Genomic DNA, 14,445 nt, shown 5'->3' with positions numbered 1-14,445 from the left:
ATAACAGGGATGTAATAAATTTAATCTTCTTTCCCTGTGAAACAGGGGCAGTGTCCGACTGAAATTCTTGGACTGAAAATTGCTTACTATGGTTTGATAAACTCCACAAATTTCTAGACTGGGCTGGGATACATGGATGTGTGTGTGTCTCATTTTATCCTCACTGTAGCACTGTGAGGAAAGTTAGACTAACAGCATAATCCCTATGCATGTCTTCTCAGACATAAGCGCCATTTAATTTAATGGGATGCATTCCCAGTAACTGTGCATAAGATTGCAACCAGAGAGACTTGCTGAAGACCACTCATTGAGCTTCCTGGCCAAAAAGAGATTTGAACCCTTGTTTCTTCAGTCTGTCTAATCTTCTGCCTAAATTGAGCTAGTTCCTTCTTTGATAGCAACACCACACACAGACACACAAATGGGCAACAAGTTAAGAATTCTGCAGAGCAGTCATATCTGCTACTTTTTTTTAATATCATGAAGACCTAACGAAACACTTTTCATTAATATAAGAGAAAACTTGAGTTTTATTTAATATAATTGTATAAGCAAAAAGGAGTTCAAAGCTAGAAAAACCAAGTGTATTTTCTTGTGTGCTAAGTGACTCAAAGCAACAGTATTAAAGAGAAATGGCGTTTTAAAAAATTTCTTCACTTCACTATATTGATTACTTTTCTTCAAAGGTGGTTATTTCATCAACATGACTGATGCAGGAGGAATCTACAATGAGGAAGTATCAGCTGGGCCAATGTAAAATGAGATACCTCATCAGTCATATGTAAGAGAAAATTATTGTTTGGAGAAGTAAGTACACAATAGAAATGGACTCAATAGCCACATTGTGGCCCAAGAGAGAATGCAAGCCTATATGGCTAACAAAATTTTTTTTTTGTTCTTTTTAATTAAACTAATGGTGATTCTACCAAAATTGCCAGTAAATAATTCTCATGTTAGCCTGTGTTGCAACACAGTTAAATTATTTCCTTTCATTTACTCTGGCATCTGCAATTCAGTGTTTTCTTTTCAAGTTCACCAGGGATTCCAGTCCACTTGCAGAACTGAATGAGAAAGAGGAAGGTGTTCCATGTTAGTCTGAGCATACTCAGTAAGTGAAAAGCATTGGAAATTAAAAGAAATCAACGGAAGGCAATATGGAGACACACACACACAAAAGTTTAAAAATTCCAAAGAGAAAGTTTAAAACTCTTCTTTGGGCACACAGAGCATTGGTCAATTATAGCTATGAAGCATCAATCGCGGTATATGAAGAAGTGGTGTAGTCTATCCCTTTTGCTCAGCCTCTAAGTACTTGCCAACTCATCAGATAAACTGATTTCTTTATAGCATAGAGGGCTAGAAGGAATATAATGATATTATGAAAAGCCGGTGTAGATGCTAAAAGTGTGAAGTGTTTGCTGAGGATTCCTTAGGGGTTCAACTCACTAAGCAAGTCATTTTTCTTCCAGCCTCAGCACTTCACCCACAATAATAGAGTAATAATATTGGCCCGCTTCACAGGAGTGTTTTACGATTACTGAGATAATGATATGAAGCACTTTGAAAACCTGGACAAAGAGCTATAATAAATGATGATTATTGCTATTGTAATCATATACCTTAGGCAAATAACCTCCATGCCTTTGCAGCTATATCAGAAGATCCCAAAGATCAAAAGTATTATGTGTCTTTAATACTGCATCCATTCTACTTCTGGAATTCTTAGATCTGTTAAAATTTCCAAATAAAATAATTTCTCCCTATAGAACCTTGGCTGTGTTTTCTTTTATGTTTTTCTCTATATAATTTTCTAGTCTCCCACTGGTTATTTTCCGTCTTATCATCTTCCCATATACCTGGTGGCATCTTTTTTTGGTGCGTACGTCTGTCAAACCATTCATATTACTTCCTGTCCCTCTTTATTATTTTTTTGCTAGGCTTACCTTTCCTTGCTTCATTTACAACAACATTTATGTATCGTATCTGCTAAAAATCAACACAAGGAAAGTATCAGTTGATCAAAAGAGGGAGCTTCAGAGATATTGTTCAAAATTTTTACTCTGAACTCCAGGTATCAAATTCAAGAACAGTTTTCTGAATGTAAGCTAGAAATAAACCACAATGGGGTCTTAAGAGAGAAAGACAAGGAAGCAAAACAACCTCAAATAGATAGAGTGAGACAGAAAGAAAGGAAGAGAGAGGGGAATAAACTTATTCTTGCCAAATTACATTTACATCTAACAGCTTAATCTGCAGTGGCTGAAGACCATAGGACTGGGAGCTAGTATTTCAGAGCTGGCACAGAAAAGCACTCAATTCCTTGCTTTCATGCTGCTACATTATTAACTGAGCTGAGACAGGTCTGGTGTCACTAAGTAAGGATGTTGCTGAGACTCAGACTTTCAAGCTCAGAAGTACAAGTCCTAATTGCTTACCTCAAATAAGAGCCCCCAAGTCCTCTCATGCCTTGGAAGAAATGTGGGATACTAGTGCAAGCAAGCTAACTAACTTACGTTTTCTTCAAAGAATAGAGACTTATCTCTAGAGAAACTGAAGCATGGCCTGATCTAATATGATAAACTAGAGCAGTCTTCCCCAACTTGGTGCCCTCAAGATGTTTTGGACTACCTTGGCTCCAGCTTCTGGGTTGTGCCTCAGCACTGACTCCTGGCTTTGTTTGTCCTTCACCTCCAGCTCCCTCTGTTTCTCTGTATTTATTCCTCAGCCTCTTAGCTTGACCCTCCAGCTCTGACTCCTGGCACAACTCCTGGCTCCAGACTGATAGCTGCCTATGGCTCAGACCTGACACATTGCATCATAGTGGAATTCCTTAACACACACACCCCTTTTGGCACATTGTTTCTCTAGCAGGTAACACTGTTTTTTTACTATGTCTCCTGTACTGACACTTATTGCATCTGGTTTGTGGAGAGGAATGCCGTTGAGACCACTTGTGTCGTATTATATGGAGGCTATCATTTGTTTTCTGCTGCCTTCTTTCTGCAATATGCATACTGAATCTAAAACAGTTGTCTCCGAGTACGTTTGAGAATGCTTATAATTTCCCTTTGCTGATGCTTGACCAACTCGGAATGATGACTTTGTGTAATAGCTTTTTGAAGTAAACTGAACTCGGGATTAAGTTGTAACCTCTGTGATAGCTTATCATAATAAAAACCTACTACAAGGCAGTCCCTGAGAAGGTCATCTTTGAAGATACCAGATTTACACGATTTTACCACTGTGTGCAAAGACATGATAAAGATGTCCATGGGATCTGAGGGCCCTTAACTGTGGAGTTTAATGCTGCCCATGCATAGGTAGTATTTTCCCCCATGAAATGGTCTGTAAAGGCAACTACTAATTTATTAAACAGAGCTTGGTATAGCTAAATAGAGCTCGGGAAGGAATATTTAACTGCATCCGTTTCATCCTCCACTGGATAGAGTAAAGTACCCACTTGGTAAACCTCAGGTTTTATGTGTAAATTGAAAGTGTCCCTGAATATCTAGGGCATGTCAGACCATTTCCTTTGGTTCAGTCTTGAATGAATCCAGCATGTCTAGGAGTGAGATCCTGTTGAATCTTGTTCAAGCTTTTCAGTATCAGTACTGTCTTTTTATATGATCCCCCACAACCAGGTCTCAGCTTTTAACTCACTATTGCTATGCTTGCTCTGCCATATGCTGAGCTTCTGTTAGATACTAGGATTCTTTTAATTTGTTGTCTTGTGAGGCCGATGGCACAATTTGGCCACTGCTCACACCGTGCATAATTTACTGAATTGGAGGGCTGGCTCTTCTACACACTTTATTTCAACTACCTTCACTAACAAGACTGTTGCCTCCTGATGATGCAATCTATTTGTAGTCATGGGCAGCTCTTTAACCTGTTCTACTACAAGTTCAGCCCCCCTCTGACTGGTCTCTGGGATAAAGAAGCATAGCAGCCCTGGAAATCCCTTCTCTAATAATATATGGAAATCCAACCACTGGGTGTTGCTAGGCCTGGGCCCATGTAGCCCCAGCCCCAAATCTATTTCCCAGGAATTCCCAGAGCCCCAGGTGTCCATTGGTGCCAATGGAAGGGCTTTGTTTCCTTAGCCTAATTACCATGAAGGGGGCAATTTTCAAAGGGGATTGCATCTAGGTAGGTAAGGGTTAACTCTGTCCTCTCCACATGTTACAACACCCCACCCCATCTCTCCGTATATGGCAATTAAGCTTGCGGGGGGGGGGGATCATTGTTTTGGATGATCTAAGGTAGGATGCAAATTAATTGAATAATTCAGTTTGAGATTATTTAGATGATAGTTGGCTAGCTTTGCCTCTGGTAAAGTTTTAATAAATCCTAGCAATTATTTCTGCACATGATTTTTTTTTTTTTTTTTAAGATTTTGGTCCTATGGGCCTCAGCCCCAAATCTTTTAAGTGACTGCCCCCCACCCACTATTCTACTGGAGTGGTTGTTAACCACTGTAGTAAGCAAGCTGGAACTGTTGAAAGGAAAAGGGAGTTTGACCCTGTTTCACTTACCTGGCAACAGGATGCTACTTTAGCGGTAGTAGCACATGCCTGCTAATAAAACAGCATAGATCAGGCTGTTATTTCTGCACCAGTATACTTTTTCAAGCCTGTTTTTCCATTTCCTACCTAGTAACTCCTCCTTTTTTATCCGGGAATATATTTCTTAACACACCCAGTGTTGACTCACAAACATAGCCAAAGATTAGCAAACCGGGCATAGACTGTGAGGTGAGAAAGTGGATACAAAATCATTTTAACCATTTGTAGTAGTATTAATTCTGAGCTAATCTCATGCAATGAGTCAATATTATATTTATATGCATATTTCTCTAGCAGTTATTACATTCCTTTTGGATTAAATAGTGCCGTGAAGCTGAGAATTGGGATCCCCTTTTTTATCCATCAGGACTGGGCATAAAGGACAGTTAGACAACAGGCCCATAGTTACTGGACACCAATATTATAATTCCAAATACTGTAGCAGAGCCTTATTTGCACTTATTGATCTATTCAGCAAGGAAACTGATATGAAGTTGGTCTTAAGGTTCTGAGCCTTAGCTCAGACATAAATAACTCCAACGGGTTTGTAGGCTTCTTAGCATTAACTACACCACTCTGCAAGTGGAAAGATGAAAAACACTATTACATCTACTTTTCATGACCAAGACAAATATTTTATGCATTATATGTATTATGCAATGTATTTAATGTCTTAGATCTACGTTTCATGTAATATGCAACACATGGATTTTAAGCTTTCTAGTTTCTTTTCTTTCTTCTGTAAGAGAGATAATTATGGGATAAATATGTGGAAATCAGATTTATGCTCTACATACAACCACCTTACTGGATTTCTTGGAACTTTTTCCTTTACATATCTAACTCTGGAGACCAGACGTAGCTGCCATCCACTCTTAATACATAAATATTCATGAATTAATGAGCCACCGCCAATTTTCATTCTATTCTTGAGCAAGCTCGATAGTATTAGAGTACCAAATTATGTATATGAATTTGGAACTACTCCCATGTGAAGAATGTCTTATTTTATTCCTCTTTCAGTTGGTTTTGCCTCTTAAATGAGACCAAAATCATCCGTATTTTTTTATCCATCTATCACCCTGTAAAATTCTCACACTTCAGCAAGTCATCAAAATAGTTTATATTAGCACAGCAGACACATTATCTAGCAATCTGTTTGGATTTATTCTGAAAAGCAGCATATGGGAGGAAAGCACATATGGAGCATAATGGTTTCAGCCAACAGAGAGTGAACTGCAGTCAAGAAGTTAAAATGTAACCATTGTGCTATTTGCTGTTCTATGTGCAGTACTAATATTCTGACTCCACAGTATAACAAGATTAAGTGGCATAATTTAATCACAACTGGCATTATAAATCTGCATTTAAAGCATAGCACATTATACACAGATCTGAGCAGAGAATGCCCTAATGGTGCATATACACTTCAAGAAAAAAGCCACAAGGGGAAAAAGATAACTTTTAGCAAGTATCACCACATCTTAAAATAGAACATTAAAAAGTTATGCAAAGAGGTTATTTCTCCTTTATCAGGAAAAAAAAAATGTTACCATACTTTGGGGGGGGGGGAATCAGCAAATCAAGGACAGAGACTCAATATCCATCACATTCAAGGAGACACTGAGTATATTTGGATATCACATGGAGGAAGAGGGCAAAAACTTCTGCTTTTGATTAAACACAGAATGCCATGTTGTCTTAACCCAGAACTGTGGTTAATCTTAAGTATGGTTAGTTTAATCAAGCCAGCTTTGTAAACCATGATATGAAGTTGGCTTGTTTGAAACTACCAGAGTTAAGATTAACCACAGTTTGTCAGGAGTGTGTGATACAGCAAGCTGTGGTTAATCCGTGAAAGGTTCTAAAACCTTCACATCAGCCGCATCAGAGAAGGAGAAAAGCTAACAGTGTTTTCCTTGCAGCCAAATTGGAGAAGGAATGGGGAGGGTACAAGCCCAGAGGTGTATGCTAGGTTCATTCACATCTTGCTAAACCACGATTTAGTATGTCTGAACACAGCAAGTAGTAGGACAATTTTTAAATCTTCTAGTGATACACACACACTCTATTAGATCCTTAAAGGCTGATACTGGCACTGGGATTTTAGCTCTCAATCCAGTACCAACTTCAGCTTATACCCCAGTGGAAGTCTCAAAGTTCATATATACTCCTACCTCATGGAAACTGGGGATTCAGTCACCTTCACCTTAAAAGTACTAAGCATGTGCATGGTTATTTCCACAAATAACTAACTTTTCTTTTTCCTTGTCTTTCCTAACACACTGTTGCCAGTTAAGGCTGCAAACTTTGTCCTGCTGTTTTGCACAACAAGCAGAAAATGGTAGGGATGGCGGAGAATTTCTCCCCGAAACTTCGGGGGGCCGAGCGCCAACGTGTTCAGCCCCCCGAACAAGTTTCAGGGAGAAATTCTCCGCACCCCCCCCCCGCACCCCGCACCCCCCCCCGGGACGGGACTTACCTTTCCCGAATGTCCCTCCCGGCAGCGGGTCCGGCCAGCGGTTCATTGGGTCTTCGTCCGGGGCGGGAGTGGCAGCCGGTCTTTCGACCGGCTGCCACCGCCACCATTCCAATAAAAGAGAGAAAAAAATGCCCCCGTGATAGGCTACGTGACGATTAACGTAGCCTATCACGGCTAGATCTGCAAAGTCAGCCGTGATAGGCTACGTAAATCGTCACGTAGCCTATCACGGGTGACTTAAAAAAAAAAAAGCGCGTACGCAAATGGCGGCCCCCATAGGGAGCCGCCATTCGCGTTCCTTATTTGGTCGCTGTAGTCTACGTAAATCTTTACGTAGACTACGGCAAAAATAAGGGCAACGCAAATAGTTGCCCTTATTTTCGCCGTAGTCTACGTAAAGATTTACGTAGACTACAGCGACCAAATAAGGAACGCGAATGGCGGCTCCCTATGGGGGCCGCCATTTGCGTACGCGCTTTTTTTTTTTTTTAAGTCACCCGTGATAGGCTACGTGACGATTTACGTAGCCTATCAGGGCTGACTTTGCAGATCTAGCCGTGATAGGCTACGTTAATCGTCACGTAGCCTATCACGGGGGCGTGTTTTTTTTTTAACTTTAATTTCGCGGCCGGGCGAGGCGAGGCGCCTCCTCCCCGGCCTGAATTTCGGCCGGGCGAGGCGGGAAGCCTCCCCCCCCGGCCTGAACTTCGCGGGGAGAGCAGCGAAGCGCCTCCCCCTACCGCGAAAAGCTGCGAGACCAGGTAAGTGACTTTCGTGCACCCCTAGAAAATGGGCAAGTTCCACAGCATGCAGATGCAGTGACAGTAAAACCTTCAGCTGTTGCATTTCTCCTGGGCATCTACTGAAAGAGCAGGATCTTTGTAAAAAAAAAAGTTAGCAACCCTGATTGGCAGCCACTGGTGTGTTTGGGAAGAGTGCACTACATAAGAAAAAAATCTCTGTGGAAGTAAAACTTGACATCACTTTTTTTTCATTTCTTCATATGCTCATTGGAGGGGCTGTAGCTCAGTGATAGAGCCCATGCTTTACATAAAAAGGTCCCAGTTTCAATCTCTGGTGTCTCCAGGTAGGGCAGGAAAATATCCTGCCTGAAACCCTGGAGAGCTGTTGCCAGTAAGTGTCAACAATTCTGGACCGAGTTGGACCAGTGGTCTGACTCTGTATAAGGCAGCTTCCTATGTTCCTATGGATCAACATATCTACACACAGAACAAGAACAATGACACTCATCCTATACTCTTCCACATCTCCAATGACTCAACAGTGAATACAGTATATACTTGTATTTATCCTAATAAATTCTAACTTCTTGAATTATAGCTTGTTTTACTTCTGATAGTTAAAGAGGTGATGACACTTTCCTGTTCAATATACTTTTCATTCCACAGCTGTAACTGGGACAGAAGCAAGGTTGTAGTCACAGTCCAAGGTGCAGGAACAAAGGCAAGGCAGATTAGTGGAATACTGAACAGAAGACCACTCCCACCAGATATCTCTATCTCCAAATCCAACCAAGCTCCTTTCAGAGACCTCGATTGCTGGGAGACCCTTGCTCACCATTTATGGCTTCTGTCTAGATATGAATTCAAGAATTTATTTTTTTACAACAAATAGATGTGAGAGTTAGAAGTGGGACTGAAGGCAGAAGCTTGAGTTTAGGAGAAGTTGAAGACAACAGAGGGGAAATGTATCACAATCCAAAATTATGGCGAGGGCAGTCTCTTCCCAAATGTCTCCTTAACCCAGGGTAAGCTATCTGGTACCCACCAAATGTTTTGGAATATAGCTCTCATAAACCCCAGCCAGCATGGCCAATAGTTAGGGATTATGGGAGCTATTGTTCAAAACTTCTGGGTTGCCTACTCCTGCTTTAACCCTTGCAGCCTCAGGGAACATTATCTACTTCTGAAGTTCACTGAAGTTTCTTGCAAGGCTGGCAGAAGCATCCACCAGCATCTTCCTGAATCCCAGGCCTACGTATCTTGGCAGGGTCCACCAGTGATGCCATTTGATCCTACCTGGTCCCTTGGCTGTGGATTTATGGTGGCAACAGCTGGGAAGGACCTCCACCATTCTGATTTTCTCACAGTGCTCCAGAGTGCCTGATATAGTGTCACATGAGAACAATGTGGAGAAATTATAATGATGTGTGGCTTCCCAGCTGCTGCCACCAGGCCAGCCTATGGCTGGGGAAAGAAGCAGGAGGGCAGCTAGGGAAAGCAAGTGAGGGTGAGCATCACCACGGGGCCCTACCCCAGGGAACTTTGCCAGGGGCCATCTCTAGCACCGAGCCAGCCTTAGTTTCGCAAACCTGGAGTCGGCCTTAATGTCTTACGTCAGTAGGCATGGGATCTGAGACTGGAAATGCCCTAACTCTGAAAGGAAGGGTTGTCTCCTGCAAGAATCTAGAGGGAAGCATTTACACAATGCTCTACAGCAACTCTTGTATTCTTCTATAATTTATTGATTTCTGAGCAGCTGATTCAAGACACATACTCATTTTGGAAAAGGAAACCATGGTTTTTCAGGAGGAAAAAAACCCAATTCTGCCCAATAAACTATAAGAACAAGCAAGTGAAAGAAACTCATAGTACTCCAAGATCAAAGAGCTCTTTACTTGCTCCTCTTGTGTGTAGCTTCAGCCAGATGTGCCAGCGAATAAGAAATCTGTGATCTTTGAAATGTCACAAACTCAAAATAAATTACTTTTTCAGAAATATCTGAAACAGTTTGTGGATTTTACGCTTTCTGTAACAGTCAAAGTTTTTTTTTAAATTCAAGTGTCATTCATCCATGCTAACCTTGATGTAATCTAAGCTTTCCTGCTTCTGCTGCTTGAAAAGGAAGATTCAGTGGGACCTTTGAACCTCAGCAGAAGTGGAACAGGTCAGTTCAACTCTAATAGATACATCAAGTCGGGCAGCAAAAAGAGGAGTGGATGCATTCCAAGTATAATCGGAGGTGGGGAGAGTTTCAACAGCATATCAGCCTTCAGTCAGAAAGCGGTTAAAGCTTTAAAATGGTGGCAACACCTCCTTACTAATAATTCTCTCTCTCTCTCTCTCTCTCTCTCACACACACACACACACACACACACACACGAGCATAATTTAAAACTAGGTCTTTGAGAGAAGCACTCACAAATTTGAATGAAAAGGTCAGGATTAGTCAGGAATGGGAAATATAAGGAACATGTTTCAAGGGATAGTGGAAAATACTGCTTCCATATAATTTCAGCAACCAACAATCACCTGTACAGCTTCTTAAAATTACTATTTCAATCACTGCATTGGAAGGTGTGGTACTAGGATTTCTAGCTCATATGTACTCACTGAGGAATTATTGCACATGAATTATCGCACATACATCATTAGGAACAAATTTAAGATTGGGTCACTGCATGCCCAAACTTCATTAATATTTTCTGCTTCTGTTTACATGGTGCAATTAGGATGGGCTCCTTTAGATGACAAACACTGATGTGGAATTGGAAACGCCCTTTCTTGGTAGCCTTACTGAGTCGCGGGACTCGGGATGTACGAAGGTTCTGCCACGGATCTCGGGGAGGCCGAATGCCAGCACATTCGGCCCCCCGAAATCGGCGGCGAAACGCCCCCCCCACCCCGGGATGAGACTTACCTTGAGCGGATCTTCCTGGCAGCGGTGGCTCTGGTGGCGGCTCCAGCAGCAGTTTGGCGGCAGCGGCAGCGGCCGGTCTTCCGACCGGCTGCTGCCGCCGCCATTTCCAGGTTAAAAAACCCAAAAAAACGTGATAGGCTACGTAAAGATTTACGTAGCCTATCACGGCTAGATTTTAAAAAACCACCGTGATAGGCTACGTAAATGTTTTCGTAGCCTATCATGGCTGATTTAAAACAAAAAACGCATGTACGCAAATGGCGGCGGCCATGGCCGACGTCATTTGCATTCCTTATTTTGGCATGTCTTATTCTACGTAAACATTTACGTAGACTAAGACAGCAAAAATAAGGGGAACGCAAATAGCGTAGACTAAGACGTGCCAAAATAAAGAACACAAATGGTGGCGGCCATGGCCGCCGCCATTTGTGTACACGCATTTTTTTGTTTTTTGTTTTAAATCAGCCATGATAGGCTATGAAAACATTTACGTAGCCTATCACGGCTGACTGCAGGGACGCAAACGGCGGTGGCTACGGCCTGCTAGCCAGCGGCCGGATGTCCGGCTGCTGGCGGAGCCGGCTGGCAGCTCTGCAGAATCGCTGCGGAGCACAGCCGGCCAGCCAGGATTCTGGGGGGAGGGACGGAACGCCTCCCCCCCACCATCAACATAATCCATGGAAATGTAAGTCACTTTCGTACATCCCTACTTGGGGCTTTCTATATTTTCAATGAAACAGAGCCATCTAGTGGCGGAATTATAGCACTATGCCAGCATGACACACTAGTGAAATCCCACATAGTTTTAAAATTCCATCTTATTACCAACCTTTTTGAAAGTAGGATAATGGGGAAAAGCATGGGAGACATCCTGGAGGTTGGCAACATCATGTAATGGATAGGCTGTGAGGTATTTTGGCCCAAACCCCAAGGCAGATCAGGCGCTTTGACCCAAAGCGGCGCATTTCGGAGTGGGTCAGGATCAGGCCGAAGCACTCCGAAGTGGGTTAGATTGCCCTCGAGCACTTCAACCCAATCCAGACAGCCGCTGAGCGCGCCCCCACTCCTTACCTGGACCCCGGGGAGGACACGCGGCCATCACCATATTGGAGGGAGTCGCCATTTTGAAACAAAATGGTGACTCTTCTTCTTCTAGTAAGAGGAGTCACCATTAATAAAAACCCCAAATGCTCCAGGTAAGGAGTGTGTGTGGGGTTTTCTGCAGCACAGAGGCAGGGGGGTACAGCGATGGGGTGGCTCACCTGGCAGCGGCAGCAGCAGGGGTCTTGCTTGGTGGGGACAGGGTACCCTACTTCAGGTCTCTGGATCTTGCTTTGGCTCTAGAGACCAAAACAGGTTGCCCCGGCTCCAAAACAGGTTGAAATGTATCAGGGCTGATTCAGGACATCTGAATCAGCCTCCAAAGCAGGTCGGGAGGGGGGAGCTGTGCACAGCCCTAGTAAAGGACCCACAACTTCCATGAGTGGCTAATCATGAGAATGCAAGAAATAGCTCATGAAGAGATGCACATTGCCTGTAGTCTGAAGAAATGCTATGGGGAGACACAGCATGTCAGCTCTTCAAAACAGTTTACTATGCATTTGCATGGCATGTGAATGCCCCACTATGCCCAAATTCATAGAAGCTGTAGCTGTTGTGGTGGCAGCAGCAACACAGTGGTGGCAGAGGTCCCTGCTGCTAGAAGACCAAGATTGTGGGCAGTGCTGAACTGGTATAAAGGTACTTATGGAAGCAGTGGTATACTCTCCAATTAACCCAGGCGATGGCATCTAAGCCTTTGTGACCCTGTGGAAAATAGAGATGTTTGTGCAAATTGTTGTTGCCCCTTTCAGTAATGTTTTATAGAGGTAATGGTGAACTACACTGGCAGGGAGAGGGGCACACACAAAAAATATATGGATCATGGTCAGCATCAGCTAGGACCCACTTTTAATGCCTGCCACAGAACCCATTTAAAATATTTTTCCCCTGATCCCAAATTCCAAAGCAATACTACACTGGGGGGACTGTGAGAAATTAAAATGGAGGCAAGACCCACCTCCCTAATACTACAAGGTGCACTGTGGCTGCCACTGCTGGTTGTCTCCAGGGAAGCTTCCCAGGGCCCACCAATGCAGAAGGGGCTCCAACTGAAGGTACTTTGTCCAGGGCTACTCCCAAACTTTCACAGCTGTGATGTGAACTATGTTTTCAACTATCTCATCAAAAGCTGAACAACTGTTGGGCAATCTTTCCACACATGCCATGCCCTCATGATGAGTGTGGGTTGTTCAGGATTCCTATGCACTGTGATGTCTATCCTATTGATGGCAGTTCCCACACACTTAGCAACAGTCTATCCCCATTCTTAATCTTCCAGAATCAACAATGGGACCTGGATCACATTCTCCATCACAAGTCACTATTATTATTTTCACACATATTAAATAGAAACAGTTGTGCTTGGGACCAGTCCCTAGGAATATGCAGCAAGTTTTTAAAACAAGTTGCATCCCCTCTCACCCCAATAGCTTTGGAAGTGATTTCCACTAAACCTCTTCAAGCTGATCTATTGATACATAGAATGGAAACGTATGCAGGTTTGGTTTTTTTTAATTTGGGAGAAATTTTCTCCAGCATTTTAACAGTGAACAAATAGTTGTAAGAGTGATTAGAAAATTTTACGCAATTAATTTATGTTCCTAAAACTTTGTTTCAAGCCTTAATTAAGACTCAATCTGATGTCTATTTTAGAAATGTTACTCAATACACAGGAGATGCCTTGTAAACTCTGTTATGATTTCTTTATCTACACATGTTCTTTTTGCTTGCTTTTTAATTTGTTTTGATAATGTACCAGTGATACACCAGTACCATACAGAAGTAAGAGACACAGAAGCACAATAAGTGAATTTAGACAAGAAAAATGCTATCTATATTATGTCATGTATACATTCCACATAGAATTTCAAGAAATCATCTTAATATGCACTAAGTAATACTCTTTATTTTATCTCATATGTTTTACTTAGTTAAATGTATATCTTGTCTTTCCAATGGATGGTGCCCCAGGCAGCTAATAAAGATGATAACACAAAAACACTATCAAGAACATAAAAACTCAAGAAGATAAACCACATCAAGTTCCAAGTAACAAGTGGATTTAATGTTTTCAAAAGGGGGTTCAGCGATTGTGTGTTCTGTCTTCCCAGCATTCCAAGGGGAAATGCCAGGTACAACCTGAAACTATCACTTGGCAGAGACTAATTTGAATGTCTGCAAACCCCTCCTCCTGCATTTCATCTTAAGTCTCTGACCATGTAGATTTCGTGACTTCAACATCAAGTCAGCCTTTCCCCTGTGGAGAACCTAGTCTTGGGGTGGGGGCAATCCTACCACTATCCCCAAATGTAGAGAATCCCCCTTCAACACTGGCAATTCCTCCCTTCATTTCCACGGCCACCATTACACTACAGCCCATTATTTAAAATACACCTTTTCCCCCTAAGGTAGCTGGTCATTATTTTTATATGTGAGACATAACAGAGGTACCGGGGCGGGGGGGGGAGATATACAGTATTTTAGTAAAAGGACATAAAACAGGAAAGCTTACTTCTGAATGTTGTTACTACTTTTAAATGGAGTTTCTATACAGTTCCTCTCACCACCAATCAGGTGATACAGGCCCCAGTTCCTACTCCTAACCAACCTGAAGCCAATTCCCCTAACAAGCTCCAG

The 14,445-nt window shown here is 42.4% G+C and overlaps 1 protein-coding gene across 3 annotated transcripts in view; it reads right to left on the bottom strand.

Moving 5' to 3' along the window:
• The window catches only part of PCDH15 (protocadherin related 15), a 1,185,684-nt gene that overhangs the window by 577,978 nt on the left and 593,261 nt on the right, over positions 1-14,445 (bottom strand). The gene's annotated exons all lie outside the window — the stretch shown is intronic.

Source organism: Heloderma suspectum, chromosome 3 (genome assembly GCF_057233095.1).
Source record: "Heloderma suspectum isolate Gila_16-S chromosome 3, 16-S_ref, whole genome shotgun sequence".
Lineage (NCBI taxonomy): Eukaryota > Metazoa > Chordata > Lepidosauria > Squamata > Helodermatidae > Heloderma > Heloderma suspectum.
This window is presented reverse-complemented; position numbering and strand designations above follow the sequence as displayed.